Source organism: Solenopsis invicta, chromosome 10 (assembly GCF_016802725.1).
Source record: "Solenopsis invicta isolate M01_SB chromosome 10, UNIL_Sinv_3.0, whole genome shotgun sequence".
In the NCBI taxonomy this organism is placed as follows: Eukaryota; Metazoa; Arthropoda; class Insecta; order Hymenoptera; family Formicidae; genus Solenopsis; species Solenopsis invicta.
Window position 1 is genome coordinate 15,186,305 of NC_052673.1, and position 16,750 is coordinate 15,203,054.

Consider the following 16,750-nt stretch of genomic DNA (forward strand, 5'->3'; position numbering starts at 1 on the left):
GCCGGTGATGATGATAATTACATAAACGTGCGGCCGATTTTAAGAAATCGGAATTTTCGTCCTTGGGATAAATATCGCGCGCGATTCATCTGTTCAATTGCAAGCAGCGGCACAAAAAGAACAATTTTACCTTAATAAAAATTTAGCTAGATGCAGATCAGAAAATAACTTTACTGGATTATTATATAAGATATTCGAGCTTGATGATACTGCTGCAAAAAAGTTTTGACTTTCTAGTAACCAGCAATTATTTTCAGATCTGTATTTCAGCAAAATTGTTCTTTTCGTGGAAAAATAATGAATAAATTCAACAAAATAAAAAAAAACAATAGCTGCCCCATCTACAGATGAGATTCAATTCTGTTCAGCTTCCGTCCTTGAATAGGAAAAATTCTACCTGAAGCTTTTCACGAACAACAGACTTTTCTGGTGCATACAATGACAATAACTTACTGTGTTTCACTTTCGCCCTCGGACCATTTTGCTGACGTTGACGGTCTTCGTTTCACCACCCGCGTAAGTTATGCACCGCCTCGTTCTCTCAATCTATTCGTTTCTATTTATATCACCGATCGCTCACGATGAATCGTCCGAAACCATCAATCGCCCGGTTCGCATGAACTTCCGTTAATTGTCGCGCGACACGCTTGAACCGGAACACACAAAGCGGTCGCTCTTCGAGAAAATCCATTTCTGCGTAATGATCGTACCGTCACGTTCACGTGACATCGTGAGTAATCGCCGATCTCCCGCTTTGCAGGATAAGGAGCATTAGGCGGATCTCGATCACGCACGTAAATCCAGCGAATAAATCCAGCGCGAGATCACGTCGAACAAATCAATAGCGGAACTGGTGATATCTCAAACAGTAATTTTCGCCGCTGTCGAAAGGCATCTCTATCGGCGTAATAAAGATACTCGAATCACTCGCGAAGGGCGATAGATGCATGTTCCAATCATCCTCGTGCGCACGACACGCGCGGCACGTGCGATAAGAGAGATAAGGTGAGCTGAAGCCACTGCTTTTTATAGTTCATTCACTATCGGAGCGGATGTTTCACCAATCGAAAAGTGCACTACGTAGAAAAAAAAAATAGAGAGAAGGGAAGACACGCGATGATGTCTGTAGACGTGAGTAGGTCTCGGCCGTCAGGTAGACAGAGGCCGAGCAGCCTTCGCTGTTCGAGCAACAGGTAGATACTGGCGGCGAGAGGCAGCCGAGGATGGGAACGGAGCAGCGAGCGTGCCAACTCTCGGATGGACGGCCACGGGATCGAAATGCCGGAGCGCGACTCGTTAAGCTGGCGTCCACAACGGCTGGAAGACGTGGCGGGTGTTGGATCGCGATAACAGCCGCTCGAGCGCATTCCTATCTGTCGTCCTACGTCGCCGGATAATCGCGTCGAATAACCGACAGTTATTGAGAGCCACGAGTGTGACTCGGTACGGGAATTAGAGGTGTGGTGTAATTGCAGCGCCCAGGCGCGATTATCTATACGCGATACGCCGCGCGATGGGAAAATCAATGTGGAACGTCGCGATGGAGAACGTGTGCATTGTTTTGTCGCGTGGTAGGGTTGCGTTATCGCGACGCTCGAGAGACCTTTCGCATATTTAACGGGTCATTCTATTGTGACGGATTTGTCAAAAAATCAATTTTTTTTTGCTTTTTTGTAATGCTTGCAGTAGTCTTAAAGATATGCCCTTAAAATGTTGTGTTGAAATTCACATCGGAAATATGTGATTTAATAGCTTTAAATATGTTTTTCTTGAAACTTTGCATTTTCACAACTGGGCGCTCGACCAGTATCTCAATCATTTTTTATTCGAATGACTTGATTTTTAGACGGAATGTTCATAATAAAATTGTCTTCAGTTAAGCGTAGGATTTTGCAAATTAAATTAGTTTTTGAGAAACAACTTAAAGAGTGACGTTTTTTTCGTAAAATAATAAACTTTTCCTTTCCGAACGGCAGCATGTGTTAAAATTTACTGTTTTAAAAAATCCCTACGCTTAACTGAATCTACACTTATATACTTTAAAACAAAAAAAAAATTTTATTTTAGAGATCCTGTTCAGACACAGCACGAGCATCCGTGCATCAATAATTTTTTTTCAAAGGAGCACTGTATCAACTGTCGAAGCCACGAATATTAATATTATTTAATAATTTTTTTAAATAAATTTTTTCAATATATGTACTTTCTTTAAATATATAGCGATAACAATTTATACATCTTATTAGCTTCCACAAAAAAAATTCACGAAAATAGCCTCTTTTCGTCACAGTGGGATAACCCCTTAAGATTCTTCAAGAACAATATGAGACGTGTAAACTACTCTTATATCATAAATATAGTACAAAAAAGAGAAGAAAGTTTTATCACGGAAATGTATCATCGTTATATAAACAATAATTTTGAAATAATTGTTTTTGTGTGATCGTATTTCTTAATTATTCATTCATATTACACAATACAATTTTTTTTGCAAAACTTGTGCAACTTAGAGATTTATCTCTGACACGTACTAATAAAGTCTGATTCTCGTTTTCTAATGCGATTAAACGCGCAAGACGGAAAAGACGTATTGAACGAACTCATGTAATACACGGGGGCTAAAGTTAAACCAAACGACAATTGCATAATATGTCTACGGTATAAACACGTCGATTTGATTAATAACACGAGTATTAAAACGTTACATCAATATATCATGGATCAATGCTCATGTATAACATGACATCGATTTTCTGAGTTCTCGAAGATATCTGCAAAGTAATCTCACGCTGACGAATTTTTAGATATGATTTAATCTTGCGACGTACGATATTAAATTCCAATACGATATAAAATATGTTAAGAAGCATGTGGCACACGCTCATTAACTTATCATAATTGAACGACATAAATTAATCGTGAACTTACAACTTTTTATTTAATAATCGAATGATGACATGGAATTTTTCAAAATAACTGATAATAGTCCCCTCATAAAATGCAGAAATTAATTCAATTATAATTCATAGATTATGAACGCATAATTGTGACGTGTGGATCACGCCGAAGCAACTATTCCATTCGCGCTTCCGTATGTTTTAAATCAAACAGCGATCAAACTTTAAATAACACATTGTGTTTTAACTTGTGCATATTTACTTTCTCTATCTCCAGTTTTTAGCAGTTTCAATATTCAAAGTTTCAACTTTCTAAATTAAAAAAAAAATTTTATTAAATTTTATTCAAGCAACTGTGGTTACATTCTATACAATTTTATCTTATTTCATTTAAAAATTATATTCATTTTGTCTTGAGTTTTAATCAGATAATTATAAATACAAAAAAAAACTCTTCTCTGTAGCACGATTTGCTCAAATTAATACTCCTGTAGAAAAAACAAGTAATAATATAAAATTATAAGTAAAAAAATATATATATCCTTATGATATACATCATTGATTAAAAAAATTTCTTTTCACGTTATCAAAATATGCATCGATACAATGCTTGGTTCTGCGGCTTACACTTGACGTCTTTTATCTTTCTTTTTTCAAAAGCTAATTTCCTAAGCTCATAAACTACGCCCTTAGGTGTGAAAGCCGCTGCAGTGCGTACGCGCGGGGGAGGTGGGGGAGTTCAATCGTCGCAATGAATTACAACGAGCCAGTCACTGAGAGTGACTCACCGAGTACTCTAGCCACCGGCCGCTGCCACGGCGCGCGTCACGAGCCGATAAAAGGTTCTCTCGGCTCTCCTTGCTTTGGAAAGAGGAATTTGAACCGCTCGAGAGGGAAGTGAATAACACACGAGCTGGGCATTAGGCGGATGCCAGGGGGTCCCGGACCCCCGGACCTCCGCGTCCAACCTGGACCGGTTCGACCGCGAATTATATGAATCATCGAAATACCGTATCGGAGCGCGTCTATAAGCGTCTATAAACCGCGTCAACGTGGACTCCGAGTAAAATCAAGGGCCTAACGGTATTATCGGGAAATACTGAGAGACCGTTTGTTCATGGATTACAGCGATTATAACGATGACGAGGGCACTTGCGCTAAGTGGTGGGTTCGACACTGGAATGATAAGCTGAATTTGTCCCCTGTGTGCCTTCGACACACTTTCAGAAAATATATTGAAAATGAAACGTTTCCACGAATGAAGCAAATCCCATCGCAAGAATATTGCTTCGCTTATTATCTTGATAGAATAATTTCTGAAGGATTACCTTTAATGTAAACTACCGATTATCGAGTTTAAATTAGTCGTATAAATTATTCATATAAATTAACGACGGTTTATCTTAGACAAGAAGAAAAACTTGATTCTTGAAGAAGAATCTTGAAGAGTTTTTGTTTAATGACATTGTAAATGACTGTTGCATATTGCAAGGAAAGAATTTATTATCTTTTCTGACTTTAAGACCAATTTCATTGATTATTTATTACGAATTTCTCAATTGAAATGCTCATGGTCATTTTATATAAATAAAATAAAGAAATAATTTTTAATCAAGTATTTTTTCTCTGCAGTTGTAGAAAATATTTTTTGTTTGATCATTTTATTTGAGATATTTAAATTTTTTAATTAAAAAAAAAATTTAATTAAGTTTAATAATATTATTATTAGCTTATTTGTAAAATTATCATTTAAATGTAAAAAAAATGTAAAAGTACAAAATTATATATTTATGGTAATACGACTATTTACTTAAATAGTTTTACTTGAACAGAACAAATGGTAGCATCAAAATATATAATTTAAAAAAATGTAATTTTTTTTATTAAAAAAATTTCTCTCGGTATAAAGTCCCAAAATTTGAAACAAAGTTTAATACATAAATAAATTCCGATTACTGTCATACTTTGCGCACTGGCATTTGCATATTGGCTCTCACTGCCAACCATCCTTTTATTATCTTTGTCCTCAATACACATCTCGTAGCATGATACATAACTTAAAGGATTATTGCAAGGAACTATTACTTTGACAGGTTTCGTATAAATAAATGTATACGCATCTTTAAGAGCTTCCTAAACGGCGCGTATCATATGAATCTGCAGTCTAGCACAAAGTTACCGTATAATAAATCATTCGAAATTATTATGTCTCGGAGATATCCCATGCGCGTTTCTGGAACCATACGAGTCGCACGTTATGTACACACGTGACGACGTGAAACGTACGCGGTATTCGTTAATTGACAGTCAAAAGGGTAAACGCGGCAATTCGTAAACGATGCATGCCTCTGTTTGCTCAGCTCGACGCGGCATTAATTATGTTACAAGCGCTACTGTTATATTTAGCGGCGTCGGGATACGCGTGAACACTCGACACGCACACGTGCACGCGGGGATTTTCCGATGAACCGTATGCCACGTCGCGTCGCTTCGCTTCGCACGCGAATTCCTCGCCGCGTGCAACGCGAATATTTGATGCAACGCTCTTACGCAGCCGAGGACACGCGAGTGTCATAAGTGTCGCGCGCCTTTCCGTTTCGACGCGACGACGCGTCACTACTCGAGATGCTGAAGGCCAAAGAAATTCATTCTCCTCGAATCGAACGGAATTAAATTCGCATCGCAGAGTTGCAGAGATAAAGCTCGCGGTTCGATCGCAAAGCCTGTAATTTTACAGATGCCCTGCTGGAATGCTCGTGAATGCAAACGTGTGTCATATTATCTCGTATTTCCGCGTTACAAATTATATCGGGAACGGGCTAACAAACACCGTGCTCGATCTCGTTCGTCTCATCGAAATAAATGCCCGCCGGAAGGCTCTCCGAATTGTGCCCTATTATCTTCCACGCGCGGAAGCACTTAAACCTCGTGAGATCGATGCGTGCCGATGCACCGAGTGTGCACGGTACGCGGCGCGATACCTTCTGTACCTTTCACCGGCTCCGATAAGAAATTATATTTAAACCAACGACACGTAACGTCACGCGCAGCTGGGAGGAATGAAGAAATCGCCACCGCGATTTCTTGATTTATCGCGATTTATCCGCATTCGCGGAATGCGATATCGTAATTGCATTACAGAAGGACACACACACGCGTCTCTCTCTCTCTCTCTCTCTCTCTCTCTCTCTCTCCCTCTCCCTCTTCGACGTATCCCTTTACTATTCAATTTTCTAGCTCGGGAAACGCACGTTTAACGATACAAAAGTACCGAGCCACGAATTACCCTCTTTTACTCCTTATTTTCGCAATTACACGAAAACTGTGTGTTGTAAAAGCAGCGAGTGAATCGTTCGGGGATGGTAATCTCACCCGAACGTCAGTGCCGCTCCTCTTATACTCTCTTGGCAGCCTTGCAGGCAAAAAAGACGGCCGACCGACGGACGGCAGCAACAAAGAATCGGAGTGCGCGTTTTCATCTCGATCTACGAATGCCTGACGTTAGAAACTTTCTCAGTGCGGAATGAAAATGCACGGCGCCGTTCAAGAAGGCACGTGTGGCATTCAGCATCGTGCATCACTCATCTATAGTATACTGGGTGCTAGTATACTGGGTGCTCCGAAACGACACCGAGATCTCGTTCATCGATTCCTCGACTAATTTGTAGTCGATTCCGCGGATAAGATTTCACCGAATATCACCTCTTTTTATATTTTATCTTATTGCACACAATTCATATTTCCATTATTTTCTATAAAGTTTTTGTTTTACTGCATTCTATAAAAAGAAAGCTTTAACGTTTTTTTTTAAATAATCCGCAACTTTGATTGATTCAATTAGCAAAATGTTCTTCATTCCGCTTGTAATTTAGAGATTGTACACCCCCCGAGAAAAGTTATGTTTAAATTGATGAAATGGCTTCATTAACTTGATTAGGAAAGGCAGACTAATTATTAATACACTGCGAAAAAAAATTTCTAAAAATTTTAATAAATACTTGTTTGAATGGTTGCAATGAAATATTTATTTACGGTACATAAATATTTTCTGAATAAAAGAAAACGCTAGTTAAATCAAATCAGTAATTGTTGTCCAAAATATTTATTTACATTTAGTAAATATTTCATTGCAACCATTTAAACAAATATTAATTAAAATTTAGTAATATAATTTTTTCTCAGTGTATATCATAGCCAGGAAGTCGCACCACCGGCGTTGTTAACATCATAAAGTGCATTTCTGCGAACCGTTTTTCGATTTCTTTGCCGGGGCCAGCACTCCATTGACCCAGAGACTGAACCGACAGCGAATCGCGATCGTAATCAAAGAGAGTCATTCAATCAAGTTCAGATACATATTAAACAGATCGGATGCGTACAGAAGTACGCCTACATACTTGGTGAACGTCGAATGCGTGTGGGACGATGAACGCCGCGAGATGCGGTTACCGGACCGGTAGCGGTTGGCACCGGCTGAACGGAGCAATATCAAATATCGGCGACATCATTTTTTAGCGTCGTGGAAAATCGACGTTTCTCCATCGAAAGAACACCGCGGCGGTTTCCTTTTCCCACAACGGAAAACTTTCTCGAGAAGCAATGATTTCTCGCTCGCCCGCTTGCGGTGCGTACAACGCATTCGTGGAAGGTCTATATATAGCGGCGCCACCGCAGATACGCGTCCGAGTTTAATGCTGCGACCGGGCCAGCAGCCCGAGTAATTGCGGGCGTGAAATCCGGTTCGCGTGGCGGCATTGCGCGAATACGTGTTATTATCGGTGACTGATCGGAAACTGGCCGGATAGGAGCTTTCATAAGCGCGCGCGCACGCGACTCTCATCGTCGTCGCGTTCCGCAGGCGGGTCGGATCGCGCTCGGAACGTCCTGGATACACCGATGACCGGCCCTGCTCCAGGAACAGGATTCGCGATTAAGGAAAAAAGGAATATCTGGAATTTTCGGCCGACCGCGTGCGAGAACACGGGACGAGGCCCCGAAATTCTTTTCGGCGTTCTCATTGCACGTTCTTCGGATTCCTCGGAGAGGAACGAACCTTCGAGTTCGAAGTGACGAAGTTTTTCTTGGAATTTCATTTGTAGCACCTGCTTAAGTCTAACAATGTCGCGCATCCCTCGGGAAAGGAATCAAAAGTCGGCTGAACTTTATTTTGGAAATTTTATTTTTATATGTCGAAGAGAATTACGTAAAAATTTTCTCCGACAACTTTATGTAAGATGCTTTTAAAGCAAAATGTTTTGTTTCCAATATTATTTTACTGATTTTATTGATATTTATTTCTGAATGAGATTATAGCAAAATTATTTCTATGAAGAAAAACTGTAAGATGTCATGAAATAAATCGAGAAGTAAATGCTTGTAAGGAGATAAGAAAGTATCAAGGTTGACACGATATCGTGGTTCGATTTACGCTAGAGAAGAAGGTATCGAGTTTCCATAAACATCGTGTGTGTGTGTGTGTGTGTGTGTGTGTGTGTGTATGGAAAGAAATAATACTATACAAATCGTCGTTTATTGAACTATCTTCACAAGATAAACCTTAGACCCTTTGATTGAGTGCATTCTTATCTATATGTCATTTTGCATCACATCGTAGAAATTATATTGAGTGATATAAAAAAATGAAAATTGAAATAATATAAATATTAATAATATAAATAACATCAAAATTAAAATAATATGAAAATCAAAATAATATAAAAATAGAAATTAAGCGTATTGAGAGAAATGGCATTCTTTTAGCAAATATATTCATAGATTTTGTTATAAAACGTTATGTACCTATTATTTTACTATATTCTCTATTTGTAGTATAACATATAAATATAAAAAGTATTGTTTTCCATAAAATTATTATAAACAAATAAAAATAAATAAAAATTATATTTTTAATATACTAAGACAAAACTTTTTTTAATGAAAAAAATACATTTTCTTAAAATCTTTCATATATTTTGATGTGAACATTTGTTTGTTTTATTTACTTAATAAAAATATTAACTTTGTAATATATAGACATATTACTTTAAGTATATAATTTTGTATTTTTACATTTTTTACATTTAAATTAAAAATTTTACAAATAAGCTAATAATATTATTAAACTTAATTAAAATGTTTTCTTTGATTCTGGATAGAAAAAATTCGATTATCTTGAATATAAAAATAATCTAGCGGCAAACATTTTCTAAAACTGCAAGAAAATTACTTGATTAAAAATTATTTATTTTATTTACATAAATATTTCAATTAATAAATTTTTAACTGCAAGTAATAAATAAGTTATTAGAAATAATCAAATAAATTTTTTTGTGTTAAGTAAAAATTTTTAAGATATTCTTTCTCCCAGTGTACGTCACAATACGTTGATTTTTATTTCTCAATTAATTGAATCCTATCAATTAGAATCTTGAAAGCGTTGACAATTCACTTTGTGTTAAAAGCTTATAAATAAGATGATTGTCCCACCGAACTCTGTTAAGTTGGAAGATCAAACGTTGAAAAGGACCGAGGGATAAGCCGTTTGTCACAATAAAACCGCATGTGTCTAACGACGCTGTTTCGATCTTCTAGTCGTACAAAAAGCTCACTCGCGATTCTCTTGGGAATAGTTTGAACGTTGTAAATCTATCATTAGAATTCGAATATTAGAAGCACACTCAAGAAAAACTCTCAGGGTCGTATTCTAAAAATATATGCCAAATAAATCTTGATCATGCATCCGAAACGGGACTCTTCCTCAGCTTCTACATAGTGACCTCGCCGCAATTTGATCGTCAATTAACCCTTGTACTATCGAGAGGGGTCCGCCCAGACCCCAACAGCGGGGTTTCATTCATGTAACGTTTTTAGTATCGCACTCGAGAGTATCCGTCATCTCTTTACTCCACTCAAGTAGCACCGTCAGGCAAATTCTATTATTCGCATTCCACTGAATGAACGACTAAACAATGTTAAAGAGTAAATTAGATAGATTACCTCGTGTTTTATATTTCTGCGAAACTTTTGTGCGTATAAAATATATGCAATATATTTTGTTACATATGCATATATGTATAAGTAAAAAGATATATAAATGGTATAACAAGTAACGATGCACGTGTGCGTGTTGTACAGAACGTGCATTGCATTATACAAATTTAACTGGAACTTAGAAATAGCGCAATGACCAGATCTTATGCTGGATGCAACGGGCACTGCTCCCTCCCATAAAATGGAGTTCACTGCGTAACACGACGTACCGCGTGCGTCCGAAGGAAGAAAAGTGCACGCGGAATAATGCGTGCGGTAGGGGATGGCGCCAATCCGCGTCCTCCCGCACCGCGCCGCGCCGCTCCGTGCCGCTCCTCGTCGCCGACGCCGTGCCGCGGCTCTCGGCCAGCGGAGTAGCTGCGATATTCGAGTTCTCGTTCTTACAAGCGCCCCGCATCTCTTTAATTTGTTTTTATCAATAAGTATCACGAATAACCCATGCATTTCATTACTTCAAAATCTGCGGAATGATCCGCTCGAGATCGAAAGTGGATCACATCTATAGAGAAAATATAAACTACTTTTACCACTTTATCACGTCGGTTAAAAATCATTTTATACAACAGCAGATTCCGAGAAATGTTTAAGATGTTGGTCAAGTAGATTCCATTTATTAGCACGCAATAATTTAGATAGAGACTAAAAAATTTTAATCGTGAACGTTTTAGTGATAAATATTTTATTTAACCTTCCATGGTCCAACATCTTTTTTGTTACCTTTTTACAATGATTGTGAGAGAAAAAATTTTTCTAAATTTTAATAAATATTTATAGTACTAATGAAATATTTACTTCAAATACCTATTTACTTTATTTGAAAAAAAATGATATTTAAATTAGTGGTTCTCGTACTTAATAAATATATTTTTATATTTAATAAATATTTTATTAATATTCGAATAATTATTTATTAAAATTTAATAATTTTGCCCTCAATGTAATCCAAGAGTTTATTTAGCTGGTAGTATCTTTTTGAAAGGATTTTTGAGCTCTAAAATTCTAATATACTCGTCTAACATTCTAAAATATGATTTCACAAATTGTTTGACTCGAAACGTTTTTCACTTTTTTTTTTGTACGCGTTCGAATTTGAAGCAGGTCAAGATTGAAAATTCGTCTAGATCTTCAAATTCCCGGGGATTAATAATTTGAATTTCGAAGAGGTACTATAATAATAAATTTAATTTTTCCGAGTAATTATTATCGATACAGTCAAGTCCCAATCAAAGAAAGATATTTTTTAATCCTTTTAAAAGTAGAGAACTAATTTATAGTCCCCAACGCCTCACGTCGGTTTCTGAAGCAAATAGCTACGCGCCTGTTCTCGGACGTATTAGTATCCCTAAGTATATCTCGTACACGCAGAAAGAGGAAGAGAAAAAGAGAGAGAGAAAAAGAGAACGACGGAGGAAGAGCACGGGCCGTGTATCGGGAGGAACGGCGAGGGATAGAGAAAGAAAGTCGGCTGTGTCGGATGTCTGCTCGTCGGATCGTTTTTCTCCAAGGAACGGCGCCTCCGCATGGGATCGGCCGACCGGATCGTCGGCACCGCGTCGTATGTTGTTGCATCGAAAAGAAAAAGATCACCAGGGAAAATATCGACATGATCTCGAAGATGTGCCATTCGAGCGAAATCGAGGGAAAAAAAAGGCTCTCTTATTCGATTCGGCGAAGAAAACGGGACAGAAGTGAAAATTTCGATCGAGAACTAAGTTACATAAATTTTACATAAATTTAAATCTTTAAATTTCAGGGCACACTCATTCGATCACTTGTAAAGAAACAATCGATTTCGCACACGTATGTTTTTACCTTTATTTTCTATATTCGATTTCAAAAATCGGCTTGCCCTTCTTTATTTCTCATATTTTGCGTCGTTTTTTTTTTTAAAAAGGTTCGGAGAAAAAGTTTCTTTTCTAGCTATTTGAAAATAATTATTCTTTTATGAAAAGGATCTAAAAGTCGAATGCATATACATATATTGAGCCGAAAGGAATGGGAGTCGAGGTCGTTACTTTCTTCCTCGTGAGAAAAATTCCGCTTGAACGTAATACCGGTTTAAGTTTACGTTTAAAAATAAGCAAAATCGACGGCATTGCACGTGCACGTGCCGCTGATTTCCAAAAAAGGACTTAAAGGTACGGCGACTACCGCCCGTTAACCCACAATTTTGAAAGCCGGTCACCTCTTTTAAACCGCGCGACGCGACGCGTACAAAACACCATGAAACGAAGATAAATGTCAAGAGCTCCTGCAAACGGAGAGGATTTGACGAGATAAGGTGCCAAAATCCTATACATTAATATACACATTCTAATCGCTTTTCTCATCCGTTTGACGTAGCGTTCTGTTGCGATTCCCTTTCTTCCCCCGTCACGCTACCTGCTGTAAGTCCTTCGATATCTGCCTGGTCCGGCAAACGTGAACCAGCTGATCGGATTGCCGTGGAAATGAGCTCAAAGCACCTACCAACCTCCTGAGTGTAATTCAATCGGCTCGTTACGTCGAGGTCCACGTCCCCTTTAGTACTCTCTCCGTAATCTTTCCCCGCGAAAGAGGAGCGATGAAAGTGATTTCTCGCACTGGAATCGCGGCGCGAATAATGATTGCCTCCTAGACTCTTTTTTTTCCTTCTCTACGAATAGTTTTCACTACGCGATCGATCTGTCGCATAATCTATCGGATGCCCTGGTCAAAACCCATACACGTGTTTTTTCGTTAAACTTTCAACGTTTCGAACGTTTTGAAAATGTTCTCTTCAAAAATTATATTTCTTGTTCGTCGAAAAAAACAATTATCAGAATAACGATCAGAATTCATTTGTTAAACAGAAGTTACTTCATTTTTTTTTTTTTTGTACGAGCCAATGTAGGTTCTAGCTGCACTATAGAAAAAATATTTTGTTGTAACAACAAATAATTTGATCAAGATATATCAAACAAAGTTATTTAGTTAGTATAAACAAATATTCTCTGTTTACTTGTATTTCGTAGAAGCAACGAAATTTTTTGTTGTATAGAACAAAAGATATTTGGCTGCAGTTAAAAAATGCAACTCAGCTAAACAGCCTTTGCCAAAGGTACTAAATTTTTTTCCTACGGATAGGCTTCAGTCTTACAATCATCGGCTCTGTGTCAGGACTACTGCGACCCTGGGTACTAATGCGCTTATGTGTGGTAGGGGTAATTAACGGAGACAATGCTGGCATTATCGCAATAAATTTGCAAGTACCCTCGAGCGGTGTGCGATTAGATCGCCGCTCTGTCATAGGGTGATTAAAGAACGGCAAAACCGATCGGGGCGATCGGCGGTCGCGGTTTCTCGAAATCTGGGTTGGGCGAATTATCGCGCAATCCGATTATTGTTGGCGCGACATTGACAGGTCCAATTAGGGATCTGGCGTACGCGGCGATCACCGGTGTTGTTTATAATCACTATACGCTCACCGATGCTTTCTAATTACGAAAATCGTTGCAGATAGGCATGCGTCGGGAATGTTTTGCAACATCTCGCCGTGTATTAATAGTGAATCGACTCACCTAGAACCGCGCCGATCACTCGCAAACGTTTACGCGATTCTTTTTTTTTCATAATTAAGATGCCGAGCCGTGTACGAAGGAGTTCGCTATAAATAGGTAACTATTCGTTTAGTATCGCACACTCGGTTTTATCGTTCGAACGAAATACAGTAGCAACTGGTTTGCCAGGAGCAAACAGATTATCCTTTTGGTCACTTTCTCGGATATCTGCTGAAAGAAAATGCTCCATTTACGATAGCGAATTGATTGTATAAATATAGAGTGATCCCGATATAAAATAATTTTCATTATGCTTGTGCAAACACGAGAGATATGATCGGCGTTATTGCGCATTTTGCAGTAGATAAAATAGAATCAAAAAGCTATTTATACCCCTTCAATACTAGTTAGATCTCGCTACATAATGACTTTCTCGGGGGAGAGAGAGGGGGGCAAGTGTATAATTATACATTTATAACTGCACACCGTTAAGGTTAAGGAGAAAAGCCAGTGGGTGCGTTTACCCAACTAGTCTTATATAACTTAATAAATTTAATCGTGAAATGGTCTACTTCATCTTGCTGCTTGTATAGCATCAATTAACATGAATGTAAAAGTAATTTTGGAAAGATTCATTAATTAAAATTAAAAATTATCTGCTTGTTAAAGTCCAACAAATTAATTGTGTTAAAATATAAATATAACATCACAATTTTATAATAATAATAATATTAAATAATTGTCAGAAATTAAAAATAATATAAAAATAATTTGATCACAAGTAACGTTTTAAAATATAACTTTCACGATAACAATCTCATCGTGTACTAATTTAAAACGTTTCGTGTAAATTTTCAACTTATCGATCATACATTACAGATAATAGCGCGGTAATATTTTTCGATCGTAAAATTAACGAGCCATTGTCTTTTATAATTTTACGTTCATCAAATAGCCATTTCACTTTATACCTAAATTCATTGTGGAACCTGCGGTCGTGTCGGTGACACTTTCCGGTTTTCGCGGTCGGATTTTCACGCGCGTATTTCTAATTTCACGTAGTTTGAAAGTCGACGAGAAAAAGACAGATACCAGTGTGGCGGTCAGTTTTCATGGTGGTATAATGCGGCGTGTGGGGCACGGCACGGGGCACGGTCGAGCATTCTCCTCGTCTTACGTACGTACGTGACCGAGGAACAATGACGGTCAATTGTCGCAATTAGAGCACCGAGTTTACCGTACGGATCAGCAATGCAGCAGCTGTTCGAGCGCCAGCAATTTTCGACCGGTCGCAATTAATCGCGTCACGACACCCCGCGAAAGTTGCGAGTCGTGAAAATCTTTCAACAAGAAAGAGGAATGTATACGCTCATTTCTCACACTGAGAAAAAAAAGTTTGTTAACCTGACTAAATTTTTCAACTTGAATTCATTTAATTTATGTATTTGAGTTAAATATATAAATGATTAAATTAAAATGCAAATATTTTATGTATTTGAATCGAATGGAGAAATACTTGAACTAACAAAATGTAATCGAGTTGAAAAATTTAATCAAGTTATTTTTTTTTCTCAGTGCAAGAAAGAGAAATATACGCTCAATATATCAACGTTTTTTTTTTGAAAAATAAAGCAACGTTGTCTCGCGGAGACAATAGTTTCTCGAAAAGTGGCGCTCTAAGATTGCTAAGACATATTACTTTCCGCTTCGCACTATTTTAAATTTAAAGAAAAAAAGGAGTAAAAGATTTAATAGTTAACAGTTAGAAGGCCGTTAGGCAATGCGCTGGAATGCGTGGATATCTAATCACCCACACAAATACATCGCTATTAAAATGAATATTCGATTGATCTGCCCGTCCGTGTTATTTCTGTAACGCTCGTGAATGACGAAATCCATTTGTGGACGTGCTGGCCCTCGGGATAAATAGAGCAACGCGAAGTATTCAGATTCAAGTAGACGAAGAGTCACGCTGTTATTATTATGTTCGACACCTCTGTACTACGTACAATTATTATCTTATCTCGCAAGGATGTACCGTGATAACGAGGAGTCCACTTACAAGTCGATAAGTAGATCAACATACTGCAATGGAAAGTTATCCGTCTTCTCGGATTTCATTTTCGAAATAATTGGTATCGGCCTTTCGAATACGTATTATTAGGTAGAAGAATGTAAACTTTTTCTGGCCTTTCAAAAGCCATACAAAAGCCGTCAATTTAGAATTATGCATAGTTTTTAAATATAAGTGAAAGTATTTTTATGGGCAAAATTCTTTTTATTTATTTTGACGTTAAAAAATAACGGAAAATTATTTATTCGTTACTCTCTTTCTTTCCGTCTCGCCTTCGAGTCTTATCTCCCAACAAGCGATCTTTTCATAGATCGCCTTGCATCGACTAATTGCAAGATATTAGCTAATCTAACATCTAAACGGTAATACGTTTATGGCAATGCAAAATGGCCAGTTCACAAAGGACATTCCATTACGTCTTACGTCGTTCACCGATATCTTATGTGTCACGACAGCTGCATGTTAGAACAGAGAAGGACAATGTCCTCTCGATCGAAAATATTTTTATTTTCTTGAAACCGATATCGCGTACTACGAAAAACGTAATCTTCGTGAGAGAACCACTTTATTAGGTTTATAAATAACAGAAAACCGAGATGTTTAATCGAACGTTTGATTATTTGAAAGATGTCATATACAAAATAAAAATAAATAAAAAAAATACAAAATTAAAAAAAAATTTCATAGATCTATTGTTACACACAAAAAAATGAATTCTTAATTCACCTACAGTTTTATTCTTGAATGCTATTTGTTTTCATTTAAGTATGAAATGTTCTCTTCTGAAATGCTCGATTACAACTATTACTTGCATCAATAATAAATAGATCTGTGCAAAGTATATTTTATTCGTCGTATACGATATTTTACAATACAATCAATATATTTTGTTTTACCTTAACTAATAACCTATTAATTAATTGTTTAATGTCTTAACTTGGGAAAAAGATTTTTCGAGCTTGCAAACAAATATATATTAAGATATCGTTGTCTCGAGACTTTTGAATTATGCTACGAAGTTTTAACAGCACCCCATCGATTAAAGCTCGCAACTCGAACGACCTGAATACGCGAGCGAGCGATACCATAGGCGAGGGTTAAGCCCGGCGGTACCAAGAATCGTGTAATGTATGATGACACGCGTAACAAGACTATCATCGGCAAAGATGCTTTTTGCGCGCTGCGCTATGAATATTGAACAAGGACTCGCG

General features: G+C 37.5%; 1 protein-coding gene across 4 annotated transcripts in view; it reads right to left on the reverse strand.

Annotated features, from left to right (window-relative positions):
• LOC105197869 overlaps positions 1-16,750 on the reverse strand; it is a 46,563-nt gene that overhangs the window by 12,724 nt on the left and 17,089 nt on the right. The window contains exon 1 of one of the 4 annotated variants that reach the window (XM_011164457.3): positions 454-2,396. The exons of the other annotated variants lie outside the window; for them this stretch is intronic. The gene's annotated coding sequence lies outside the window, so the exon portion shown is untranslated. Of the gene's footprint in view, positions 1-453; positions 2,397-16,750 lie in introns of those variants that run through there. 4 annotated transcript variants of the gene reach the window in all.